This window comes from Alexandromys fortis, unplaced genomic scaffold (genome assembly GCF_014885135.2).
Source record: "Alexandromys fortis isolate MF-2015 unplaced genomic scaffold, M_Fortis_MF-2015_v1.1 scaffold_17, whole genome shotgun sequence".
In the NCBI taxonomy this organism is placed as follows: Eukaryota; Metazoa; Chordata; class Mammalia; order Rodentia; family Cricetidae; genus Alexandromys; species Alexandromys fortis.
Window position 1 is genome coordinate 3,340,972 of NW_026067896.1, and position 10,331 is coordinate 3,351,302.

General features: G+C 49.3%; 1 protein-coding gene across 5 annotated transcripts in view; it reads right to left on the bottom strand.

Annotated features, from left to right (window-relative positions):
- The window catches only part of Ncald (neurocalcin delta), a 284,369-nt gene that overhangs the window by 36,729 nt on the left and 237,309 nt on the right, over window positions 1-10,331 (bottom strand). Inside the window, exon 1 of one of the 5 annotated variants that reach the window (XM_050163124.1) lies at window positions 7,402-7,558. The exons of the other annotated variants lie outside the window; for them this stretch is intronic. The gene's annotated coding sequence lies outside the window, so the exon portion shown is untranslated. Of the gene's footprint in view, window positions 1-7,401; window positions 7,559-10,331 lie in introns of those variants that run through there. 5 annotated transcript variants of the gene reach the window in all.

Below are 10,331 nucleotides of genomic sequence, written 5' to 3' on the forward strand. Positions count from 1 at the left end.
CCACAATGTGAGGCCAGAGCCTATCTGAACCACTTGCTACCATCTGTAGGGGCATTTCATCTGTATTTTAATAACAAATAAGGCTTGCCTGAGGATCATAAAAGTAAAACAGCCACACTGGCTAGCCTTACATACCAGGCAGTGGTGACACACACCTTTAATCCCAGTAGCCACACTAGTTTGCCATAGAAACCAAGCTGTAGTTAGTGGTGCTTGCCTTTAATCCCAGAACTAGAGAGGAATATAAGAGGGGAGGAGACAGCTCTCAGACACAGTCTCCTTCTGAGATTCCTGGAGGCAGGATCACCATTTTCCGACTGAGGTCGAGGTAAGAGCTCAGTGCTTTGCTCTTTCTGGTCTTCAGGTTGAGCCCCAGTTTCTATCTGAGTTTTTATTAACCGTGCTTCAACCATCCACTCGGCCCTTGCCACCTGTGATGAAACAGGACGGGCTGTTTTTAGAAAATGCCCCAAAGGCTTGAGTTTAAGCCTGGAGTGAGCTACTGTCTTGTTGGTTCATAAAAAAGTAAAAAGAAAATCAGATTAATAATTTACAATTAAAATTATAATTTTAAGTATTTCATGTGTTCATGAATTTAATGATTTGATACACCATGATTATAATATTGGCTAGCAGACTATATATAAGATTCATATAGAATACTAGTTCATACCTTACCACAGGTGACATAGCCAGGGTCCCATGGTAAGTGGCATGAGGAGTCCCCAGAGTAACTGAACTGCTGTATCAGTTGCTTACAGGGAGATACTGACGTAAGTATCAGTGTGGCCTTTTGTGAATGTGAGGTCACACTCACAAAACAATCACATAGGCCATCTTTCCCTGCCTGCCCCCCACTTGGCGGGCTCTGTTTGGTGACCTGACTTTTCACTACTGACCAGACCCCTACAAAGCACCGGCTAGGAAACAGGGGTGGCACACACGCTAATATTTAATCCTCATGAACACCCCTGAATCACACAATCACACAAGAGAAAGAAGAGGAAGCACAGAGATCCAGTGGGCTATCCAAGATCGCCCAGCTCCTACCACTGGCGGTCAGGATGAAAGTGCAGAGGCAACAACAGCAGAACATTCGCCCCCACAAGTGCATCACGGTGCATGCTGACAAAGGCACGCAACACAGGACAAGAAGTGTGCATGGAGGGCAGAGCTGGGCTCTCTGAAGGCCGGCGAGCCTATGCCATTTGCTGGTTCCACAAAGCAGCAGCATGTAATAAGAGGTGTCATCTTCTGCTTCTTTCCCCGTACAATGTGTGTGTGTATGTGCATGCATGTGTGTGAGTATGCGTGTGTATGAGTGCATGTGTGAGTGTTTTCTACACCGAAGACAACCTGGGTCCAGCTCGGCAGGCTTTCACGGCCGTTCAGTCAAGCCTTTTGAAGCTATTGCTTCGCTCTCTAGTGCCTATGTTTTAATCATGGTTCCGTGGTTGACTAGATTGCAGCTCCTGGACTAACTGCATTATCCTGAAATGAGGCCATTGGTCTTTCTCTTCTAAAGTATTTACTCTATAATCAGTTCAATTGTTTTTAGATTAAGCCTCATCGCTAGCTGGATGCATGGTCTCCATGGGCTGATGAGCTTCCTCAAAGAACCCATTCTTTCAGGAAACCATTCAGAGGCAGAAGTTCAATGCTAGTGCTTTCTCACGTACAATAAGGGTTCAAAGTCTCAAAGCAGCCACAGAGCAACGACTTGAACCGGGGGCCGTCTCTCTGTAGAGAGGAGAGCCCTTTTGGCCATGCCAGAAGCTTGAACAGAGCAAGCCCATGGGGTTCACTCACTGGGTGAATTATCAATCAATCAACCAGCCAATCTGAGTGGATGTCCAGCCAGAGGCTAAGCGCCTTGCCCAAGGTCACTGCCCGGATATACCGGCTCTGGGGCTTCACCCAGGCTGGCTTTCCTGCCACATTCTGTGACTACCATTTGGTTGGCACTTGCTAAGCACCCATTGAATGGTTGCTGGCAGCTGCCTTGTGTATGACTCTTCTCTCTCCAACCATGTTGCCTCCTTTGGGTGGCAAAACTTGCCGTCCCTCTCCCGAGCTTCCTTGGTAACAGGAATAATTTATTATTCACAGTTATTGGCTCAGTTTGAAAGTATCTATAGAACATATCGATTCCAGCCCCCGGTTGCCCTTTCTGGCTCACACCTGCGCCCTGCTTTCATTTTCACAGTGCTCCCTTTGTTCTAAGTGTCTCCCATTTGGATGATAAATTCTACATCGTGTTTATCACATAGACAAGCCCTCAGCTTGACCTGCACAGCTATGCTCTGTTAGCTACAGCAGAGCAGCTGCCGTTGGGTAACAATGGCCCTGGCAGCCATCAGTGCTGATGCCTAGAGCCGGAACACAGAGAACTTTCTCATGAAGTTCACTACCCATGATTCCTCTCTCCAGGCTCTTGGCTCTAACCCCCCCCCCCCCAGCTCTGCCTTCTGTCAGAATCTTGCTCCCCCAGCTGCTCTTGCCAGCTGCATCCCACATCCTCAGGCCCACCGGCAGAAATGGGGTCAGGAAGAGATTTTGTAAAAGCCAGAAAACTAGATGGCAACATCTCTCCTCCTATCCTGACGATATTCTAGGCCCAAGTCCTTTTCAATGAACGATGAACACCCTCTATACAGAGGAGAATGGGGGTGGGATCAACCTTTTGGGGCTAGGCACTTACTTCTGACCTTTGTGGTGTTTGTGAATTTACATGTACGATGACTCCACACCTGAGGTTAAACATACCTTAGCAGGTGAAAATGTGTGGTAGTTATGATTCTCTAAGGTCACACAACACTGTGAGCTCAGGAAGAACCATCTCAAGTTTTGAATCAGGACGGATAACATGGGAAGCAGCAGCAGCAACAACAAAAACAACGCAACAACAACAAAAAACAACTCCCAAACACACTAAATGTACTGAGGTGTCTGATGGTCGGGCTCCACCAGACATTAAATATTTAAAAATTCAGTTTCTCCATCCTCTATTTTGAGGAGTTCATAGAAAAGCTGGCCCACTGTTTGAATGGATGTCCTTGGGAGGAAAGAGCCTCTCAGGTGGTCACCTGTAAGAGGCCTTGAATCAGCACAGCTGGGCCCGCCCTGAGCCACGCACAGGGCTGCACAGGGTTCTTGTTCAGTAGCGCCACTGTGTGGCATGAGGAGCAAATGCAGCCTAGATGTGTAAAATCTCAGAGGAGGGAACTGGAAAAAAGCCCTTCCCGGATAAGAGAGTGGCAGGTACTTGCCCACTTGGGCGGCTAAGGCCTTTAATCTCAGCACTGGGTCATGGGCAGTTTACTTGTAAGATAGTCGTGGGACTGGGGCCTAACTTACTGAGCTAAGAGATAACTCACATATAAGGGGGTTGGCTATCTCTTCCAGCCAGAGACACTGGCTTGCCTGCTAATACTGTGAATGGGATTTCTGAAGAATTAACTAAAACAAGAAGGAGGCAGCTTTCTTTGTGCCCAGCATGCGGCATGCCTCTTCAATGCGCGCCCGACAAAAGTTTCACAGAGGGAGCTTTCCTACTAAGAATCTAGCTCAATATACATGCGGTGTTTTGCTTCAGGATTATTACGTTTATTCTATTAGAATCTCTACTATGCAGCAAAGCATTGATGCTGATTCACCCTGTAATAAATTAGCCCGCACTCCACAGCCATTTCTCCAATAAAGGTGCCCGAGATAACAAAAAGACCAGCGCTATCAGAGGCAATAGCGGCTCCAGCTCTTTGTGTCTGTCTTTTCCTTAGGATTTTTATTGCATCCATCATAAAACGGTGAGTTTCCAGTAAAGCCAGAGCCATGTCATGCCACAGCCCCGGTCTCCTATCCCCGTTCCCTGCTGGTTCCATGTCAATATTTACACATCACCACACACACCCTGCACACCCTGCACTCCCTGCACACCCTGCACACCCTGCACACCCTGCACTCCCTGCACACCCTGCACACCCTGCACACCCTGCACACCCTGCTGTTTACCTGAGATGGCCTACAGAGTGCGTCCTCAAGCTGTCATCAAACGCGGCTCTGCACCGTAGTTCCCTCTTTCCCATGATTCATGCTGCCTCTGATAACGTTTCCATTTCAACAGGAAAAGCTACTTTCCAAAGTCAAAACGCCAGTCTCCGTTTTGAAAAGAGAACCAACTGACCATCTAAGGTGCCACGCGGAGCCATGAGAATACTGACCAAAGTTGCTGGTTCCTTTGCTGTCCGTTGCTGTCTCTTGCTTGACCTTCAGGATCTCTCAGGAGGCGACTCTGGCCCTGACCTTAGAGGGACTCTCATGAAACTGCCTGAGCAGAGCTGGAGAGAGGCCACCACCTGCTGCGCAGCTCCCTTTCCAGAGAATGAGGAAGCTCAGAGGATGGGCAAGAAGAGGCTGCCAGCTTCCCAAGTCTGAGGATGCCTGAGTCCCTGTCCCCACAGTGCTCCTTTCCCCCGTGACAGGCTATTACATTTGTCTGCTTTCTTTATCACTCCACAGCTAAGTGGTCCTCAGGTTTAATTTTCTTTATTGAATTTTAAAAATATATTTTTTGAGATTATAATTACATCATTTCCCTCCTCCTTTCTTCCTTCAACTTCTACTCTCTTCAAACTCATGACCGCTTATTCTTTCATTATTGTTAAATATCAATATATATATTTCTAATATAGAGATGCAGCCTGCTCAACCCATATGGTATTACTTGTAACGTACATGCTTTCAGGGCTCACTCTTAATTTTTAAGACAGGGTCTCAGCGCAGCCCTGACTGGCCTGGACCTTTCTGTATAAACTAAGCTGGCCTCAAACCCAGAACTATCTGCCTACCTGTCTCCGTCTCCTGAGTGCTGGGATTGAAGGTGTGTGCCGCCAAAGCTGCCCTGCCACCACCACCACCCCTTTATAATCAATTTGACATCAGAAAACATTTATTATTATGCTGTTTTTCTTTTTTTCTCACCACTGTAATTGGCCCCGCCTTCACTTATAGGCGGCAGCTGGCAGGCCTTCAGCTGCAGCAAGTGAATGGCCCATGGGTCTCCCCTCCACTGGTTTACTCCTCCCCAAACCGGCATCCTCCAGACCCAGAGCAGTCATCAATATCTCACCACTGTTCTCAAGGTCAGGCAGACCTGTCAGTGGCTTTCCGACCTGGTCCAGGTGCCTTTTCTAAAGCATCTGACCCTCTCTCAGTTTACTCCTGCTCCAGCCATAGAGGGCCAGACTCCCCTAGGTAGGCCCTGAGCCCTCCATCCCACCCTCACTGGGTCTCCACTGATGCTTCAGTGCCCCTGTCCCTACACTAACCCTTAAGGAAGCCTGCAACAATGGCAGATGCCACTGAGCATGCTCTGGGTGTCAAATACCACCTTGAGCCCTTTTTCCTGACACTGTTCTCTCTCTCTCTCTCTCTCTCTCTCTCTCTCTCTCTCTCTCTCTCTCAATACCAGGAACAACGAAAGGCTTTAAGGCACTCCATGACTTGCTTACCAACAAGACCCATTTAGCCCGAGGCCTGCACTCAGCACCCGGTGCTCCTACGCACCTGGAGCACAGTATCCGTTCCCCTCCAGTTCTCCCTCACTCTGTGCAGCCCCTGCTGTGCCTCCAACTGCTACACCAATGCTCACAGACCCACTACAGGGCTACCGACACAGGGGCCTTCACGGAACCGTGAACCCAACAGCAGGGGTGGTTGGTGTGCATCTGTCTCCAGCACGGTGCTGACGTGCAGGGCGTGCAACTGTTATTTTGCTATTTAATCTGAATTTACACATCCAAGAGATGCAATAGAGTTCCATCCAGCTCTGACCCCGAGAGCTGAATCCCACAGAGATCTCAGGGCTCTTTTCCTAGAAAGAGCAACTCCATCTTGTCCACTGAGTCTCGGGGAAGCTATATCTCCATTTGGGCCTCCAGCCTGCTCCACAAATGAATATTTGCAATATAGGAGCCTGGTGTTATAATATTTATGGCAACCATCTGCAAATCAATCAGCCAAACACACAAGCAGAAGCCGCCCACATCCTTGACATCATTGCTTAATCTGAAATGCTTCTTGGAAGACAAGAAAGCATTCACAAAAGCAAACAGTAGTGACTTTCCATAGCGAGAAAGGCTTACAGCAAAGCGTCCAGCAGATTCACACGGTGCTCCCATGCCAAGATCCTCTCTGAAGTCCTATATGCAGCAAGCCAGAGTAGTCCTCAGGGTACCAAGGGAGAAAGGAGGGTCCAAGAGGAGTAGGAGGCGGGAGAGTGGGAGGAAAAAGGAGAGGAAGAAGAGGAGGAGGAGGGGAAGATGTAAAAGGAGAGGGAAGAGAAGGGGAGAAAAAGGGGAGGGAGGAGCGGGAGGAAGAGGACATAGGGAGGGAAGAGGAAGGAAAAGGAGGGAGGAGGACATAGGCTGGGAGGAGGGATAAGGGTTACCCTGAATCTCTTGATACCTAGAAGAGGGGAGTCACCAACAATGCAAGGGAGAAGCGACATTATTAATTTCTGGAAACTTTCATCTGAACGGAGTCCTTCAAAGCACCTGGAGACGCGCTGCCTTTGGGGGGAAAACGTGATGTTCTCTCCACGTCTCTTGTGTCATTCAACCAAACAACAAAGGGTACAGGAACCAGAAGTACTGAAACTTTTAGACACCCCTGAACAAGAACCCCCCTCACAAATAGATAAATAGACAGCACCTGGATTTCAGGTGTCCACATGGAATTTCCAGAGTCATTCCATGTGGCAAGTATCAACTGAAGCTGATGTCAGAGCTTAACCAAGGGGAGAGAAGTGTGTTATTGATGGGGCACACTGCCGTGGGAGCTGGGCTGCGTCCCAGGGCTTGCTCTCCTTTGGAGTTCAGCTAAGGGCGGCCACACCAGAATTCCCAGGGTCACTCAAATCAAGAAGGTGGCCCAATAGCAGGGCCAATCTGTGGCTATAGCTCCAGCCCCAAGTCTGGTCCTGAGGAGACCCAAGGACACTGGAGCTGTATCTCTCATACAGCTCAGGATTGGATACAGCTCATCCCAGCTTGCCACACAGACCACCTCAGCTACTGACAATCCGTCACATCAAGAACACATAGCCCGAATTTTCCACTCCTCCCACACAGCTTGGCTGGCCTGGCTAGCAACGGGTTTTACTTTTACAAAGATTATGGTTCTGCAGCATTACCTCCTGGCCAGGAGGCTCAGAGGCAGCTGGAAATGAGAGCCAGCTGGGAGCTAGGCAGAGCAGTGGCCAGAACCTCCCGCACTGGGAAGGAGGAGAGCGCTGGCCAAAGGCCATGCTGCTGCTGCTGCTGCTGCTGCCTATTCTGGGAAAGACAGATGACAACAGGAGGGGGAGGCACCCCATTCATCCCAGGGGCAATGCAAACTGACCTCTGGCTGGGGAGCGCCTGAGGTTCCTGGTGCAGCTGGCTCTCCTAACCAACAAACGCGGAGAAAGAGCCCGAAACATCGGTGAAATTCCAATATCCAGAGAACCGTCTGTTTTTCTTAAGTCCACAGAGCGTGAGCTTTATGCCGAGCCTAAGTTCTCACAGGGGGTGGGGCTGGGCTCCGTCCTGGGAGGCACCTCCCTTGGCCTCAGCAGCACGTCAGGTCAAACGGGTCTCAGGTCAAACGGGTCGTGATGCCCTGCAAAGCCTTCTCTCGCGAATATGAAAACCATCGCTCTTTCTCCCCCTGCTTTATTTCTTGACTAGCTTGGTACTTTTTTTCAAAGATACTGCAAAGATAAGCCCGGGGTGAGGTCAGGGCTCATCACAGTAAATCTGAGTTAGCAAGAACGCATGCGCAGAGTAGTCCCTTTATAGCTGGAGGCCTGGTGCTGGCTCTCCTTCCTCCTGGGAGCTGCGAAAAGTTTGAACAGATGTTCACATTCAGGGGAGGGATGCGTTACTGTTGCTCTGTTTACTTCCTGCAGCAGGATCCGTTCTCATTGCCTTCTGAGCGGGATGGAACAAATCTCCCAGACTTACTGCTACCTGGGGGAGGGGAGGCCCGGGATCCCGGCTCTCACCGAGCGTGCTGAGTTAGGAACAGAATGTGGGGTGCCCCGATTGCACTTAGCACTGCCTTCTAGTTTCCAAAATTAGGTCAGCGAGTTTGCTACAGCAGTAGCCTTGTCTCGGGGTCATCAGTGAGGCAGGTGGTCAGCTCGCACAGGCAGCCGATAGTGAGTCCCGTCCTTCAGGTGCCCCGGCTTAGAACAAGGGCACGTGGAAGCCACCGTAGAGGACCTTTCTCTGACACTGGGATCCTGTGACATCGATTCTCCAGTATTTACACTAGGGATTGAATGGTGTTTGTTTTGGGCGTTATAATAAAAACTCCCCCCCCCCCCCCCCCACAAAATCACCTGGATGAAAATACATTAAACAAATCTCCCAATCACAAATATTGATTGAGAACTTAAAGTGATCCAATAGACTATAAAACACACCTTGCTCTTTAGACTTTATGGTTTAGTCAGAAGTGATAGAGGTATTTACAGATATTGGCGGAGTAGGGACTTACCTAAGTTGTTCCACAGTGGTCCCCCCGTCTGTCTGTCTGTCTCTGTCTCTCTATCTCTGTCTCTGTCTGTCTCTCTCTCTTGTGTGTGTGTGTGCACACGTGTGTATACAAGGCAGATGATAACCCCAGGCATCATTCTTCAGGAGCCGTCTACCTCGTTTAGTGATACAGTCTCTTCACTGCTTGGTCCCGGGCACCTGCCCATCTCTGCTTTATCAGTGCTGGGATCACGGTGTGCCCCACCACAGTCTGTTTGCCACCTGAGTGCCCAGGTCAAACTCGGCTCCTCACGTCTGCACAGCTACTGCTTTAGTGGCTGCCGTTTCTCTAGCTCCCTTTAACATTCGTAACCGGATCTCCGCAGCTGGCATGTGACCACTCAACATAGTGGTTCCTGGCTAGGGGAAAGAATGGTCATGTGACTAGCTGTGAGCGGTCATTTATGAATAGAAGTGAGATGTACAGTATCTGGGTCATGTCCTTAATAGGAAGCCACGTCTTCTCCTCCTCTGCCTTGCATCCCGGGTACAGAATGTCTATGTAGGAGCGTGAGCCAGAGTCTACTGTACGATAAGTATAACCCAGTAAGACCAAAACCAAGAGTAAAAACAGGGAAGGAGTGGGGCCCTGGATGACCTGGGGTGCTCCATTTCATCTCTCTCAGTTGCCAGCTGAGACGAGGGAGAGAACTCATCTATCTTGTCTCTGCTGCCGTTGCTCAGGGTGTGGTCAGGCAATGGAACCCTATCTTAACTGACATATATGTGCTTCCCCAAATAGCATGGATATTCTGGGTGCTTCTCTATCTCTTTAGCTCTCTTCGGAACCCCAAGAGAGTACCACTCACTTTTTTTTGATCATACCATAAAGACCACAAAATTCTATTTATTCTCATAAGAAAATATGATTATAAATATTAGAACAAGATAAAAAATTAACTTGCAAGGAAGGCACCACAGTGATGCATGGCTCAGCTTTTTGAGCGCTTAAAAAAGGCTGTTTGTGCTCGCAAGGTGAAAACATCCGAGATGAAGACTCCTCGAAAGGTATACACAGAGCGATTTGGGTCCAAAGGATCAGGAGTCCGATGTTTGGACTTCCTGTACGATAGCTACTTTACCTGTCAACTGGTCTGGGCCATGATACTTAGTGGGACAACACCCTGGGTGTTCCTGTGAATGTGTCTGGAGGAGACTAACATTCACACTGATAGACTGAGTAAGGCCCATGGCTCCTGATGTGGGTGAGCTTCCTTCAGCCACCTGAAGACCAGAAGAGGACAAGCACCTAAACCCCATCCATGTAGGAGAGAGTGCCTCTCATCTGACTGCCTTCAAGTGTGGCTTTGTTCTACCCTGCAAACGTAAATGAAAACGCTGTCTTTGAAGCTGGTCTCTCGACTGGAACTCACGCCTCGTCCCTCTCTGGTTTCTGGTTTTGTCACTTGCCCTGCAGATCATGAAATGCAGGCCGCCACCATCACCCATCCAGGTCCTTATGACTGCACCCCCCACCCATGCAGTCTCAACGCCACCGTTTCAATATGAAATGCCCCACTCCTCTGCTGGGGTTTACTGAGAAAACTGAGGTTGCCAGTGGATGGTGCTAATTTGGGAGGTGCTAGAAGTTTTAAGAGGTGGGATTTAGGAAGGAGACGGAGTGTTTGGTGCCATCTTGTCCTTGTGCTTCTGTCCCTGCTGAGGTGAAGCAGCATTTTCAAGACCTAACTCCTGCCCGATGCTCTGCCCAAGTGTATGGGACCAAGCAAGCATGGGCTGAACCCCCCCCCC